We start from the raw sequence: 3021 nt of genomic DNA on the forward strand, positions 1-3021 counted from the left end.
CTGTAAGTTTAGATAAATTAACATGTATATTATATTATCTCTATCTCCTGCTCCTTTTTCAACTGCAAGAATGTGAAATTTTAATTCACTGCCTGAAATCTGCAGATAGGACTAACTGTTGGCAGTGGGGGATGAGGTATGGGTATGAGATAGGGTCCTAAAATACTTTTTTTTATTTTAATTGTTAATAAGACAGACAGAAATGCAATCAAGGAATCCTAGAATGGTCCAAATCATGGGCTCATGAAATGGGTTTATGCTTATGGCTGTGATCAGTTTTGTTCTGATGCTGCCATTAGTACAGAACTATAATTGAGTTTCTAATCAGTGATTAAAGTATTATAGGAAATATAGTCTATCTTTTTTTTAAGAAAAAAAAGCTTACAAATTTCTTTAAAAATAGAAAGAGCTGCACATAAAAGCCAGACATGAATATTTCTCAGATGCAAAGAGAAAAAAAATGCCATTATATTCCAAATTAAAAAATTTGCTTTAGCTTTTAATTCTTTTAGTGTTTATAGTTCTGAATAGTCCTGTGAAAAACATGAGTCTGGGTAAGTTTTCTGAAGTAAAAATAGTAATAGAATATGAACTAAAAGACATACTTGTAAGCTATGTGATCTTGGGGAAATCACTTACCTTCTTCAATTTCTCCAGATGCAAGTGAAATATCAATATTTTCTCTGCTTCCCAATAGTATTGTTCTGAGCATCAAACAGGATGTGTGTGTATTTACTCTGTAACTGCAAAGTTTTAGCAATGCTCAGACCATTAGTTAACTTAAAATGGAATCTCTAATGAGAAGAAGTCTTTATGAAAAGTGATGTAATTAATGACAGGTAAATCACCCTGTCTTAGAAACCAAATCCCACACTTTAAATTGTTAGATTTTCTTCAACTGTCTTTTTTTTAACCATTAATCTGTAGAGCTAAAACTCCCCATTTATACAAGAGATCGCTACTTTTCGTGGTTCTAAACTGGAACTGAAGATCACTTCTGAGTGAGTCAGCTTCCAAGTTCACAGGAAGGAAGCAGTTTCTAAACTAACGTTCCTGTTGTTCCTAGAAAAATAGTCACAACAGAGTGAAAACAGTTACTCTCTGTATTATTCAGAGAATAAATTATATACTCCAAAGTATAATTAGCACTTGTATCTGTAACAGATAGCTACACTTTCTGGTTATGTATCTATCAAATTTTCATTTTAATAGTGATGACTCATAATGAAATTATGCATTCATCATTCCATTCATTAAACTGTTTAACTTGCAGGCTGTGCATGTAAACTACAAATTCTTTGCATATGTGATCACATCACTCTCACACAGGCTCTAATTCTCATCCTAATATTTGTTAACATATACAAATTCATTCAAGAATGAGTTTTTGGTTTTTGTTTTTTTTAACGTGCATTCAGACAGCAGATGCTGTTGAAAATGTCATCAAGTTGCAGATGCACAGGGTACTCTGGCTGAATGTGTTTGGCAATATAGTTCTGAAAAATCACTTCAGTTCCTGCCTTCTGCTGCCCCAAACTTAATTCTCCAGGGAGCCATCTCAAAAAGCAATGCTAAGAATTACTAAATTCAATCCTCAGATCAGCTATTTCGAAATATGGGAACACATTTTTAACAAATGTAGCATAGGTTTCTTTCTTGTTGAAGAAAGTATAAGCTCCAAAGACACGTTATTATCTGAAACTTCATTATAGGAGGGAACAACTACTGGAATGTGATTCAGAAAACAAAACAGAACAAGAAACAGTATATGATTCAATGGGAGAAATTCTTGTCTCTTCCACTTCCTCCTCATTCCTAGTCATGCTTCCATTCTACTCTCTGTTTCCCTCTTCCTCTTTTCCTCCTTGCGAATCCTGTCTCCCTCTTCCTGCTCAGCAGTAGCAAGCATTTATCTTGGCATTTCTGTTAACAAAGACCTTAATTCTGCCGTTAAGTCCTACCTGTCTTATTACCTTTGCAATCTTTTCTCTCTTTTTTTGCTAATAAAAGACCACTGAAATATCTGAATAAAGAATGGAATGACAAGGAAAAACTAGAGAAATCCATAGTTGAGATTTCAGCAAACCATTTACAATATCTGAAAGAACACTGCACATAACATTTCTCCCAGTGCACACTGAACAGTAGAGTAAATCCATATTATGGGACATAAAATGAACCTTAATAACTGTAAATGAATAGAACCATGTAGAGAATGTTTTGTCTGTAAAGAAACCAAAATATCTCTTCTATTGGCTTTCTTTTTCCATTCCCTCCACCAACCACCCATTCCCACACCCCTTCTGTCTCCCTCCACATTCAGCCACCCTTTCCAATTTGAAAACCATTCCGATCAGCCCATTTTTCATGAAAGACTCAACAGGCTAACAGAACCAAGTGTCAAAAGCAGGTCTTCTTATTTCAATGCCTGTCCCCTTCCCAAACCATAATACCTCAGGAAAGCCTTCTTTCCTCCCACACAGACTTCTCCCTTCACTTTTCCTTACTTGTTTCCTGTTCTCGCACTGTTGCTTGAATAAACCATTCTCCAATGCATCTCCACTCCTATCTGAACACTTTCTAGTAACTGTCTTCATCCTCAGAGGTCAAGTGACCTCTGTCCCAGGAGGGATAGAGCTCCCTAGGCATCACTATTTTTGACCCAGTACCACCCTCTAACTTCATCCCAGGATGAAAATTATTATCCGTTGAACTCTTGTATTACTAACAACTGAAGGTATGAGAGAATGATCCAAAGGCCAAAGGGGGGGGGGGGGGCTCTGAAAGATGACAACCAGAAGCTAAGAAAAAGACAAAGCTCCAAAGAACATCAGTGCTAGCAGGATTACCAAGGGTCTCTCTCTCCTCTCTCCTCCCATCTCCCTCCCTCTCTTTCCTCCCTCCTTTCTCTCCTTCAAATTATATATAGTGCTGCCAACGATGTTTAAGCGGCCATTTTATTACCTTCTTCTAGATCTCTCTTACCATCTTTAAAAGAGAACATCATGAATTATTCCCCCT

The sequence above is a fragment of the Condylura cristata genome, unplaced genomic scaffold (assembly GCF_000260355.1).
Source record: "Condylura cristata isolate star-nosed mole 26May11 unplaced genomic scaffold, ConCri1.0 scaffold00003, whole genome shotgun sequence".
NCBI classification, from domain to species: Eukaryota; Metazoa; Chordata; class Mammalia; order Eulipotyphla; family Talpidae; genus Condylura; species Condylura cristata.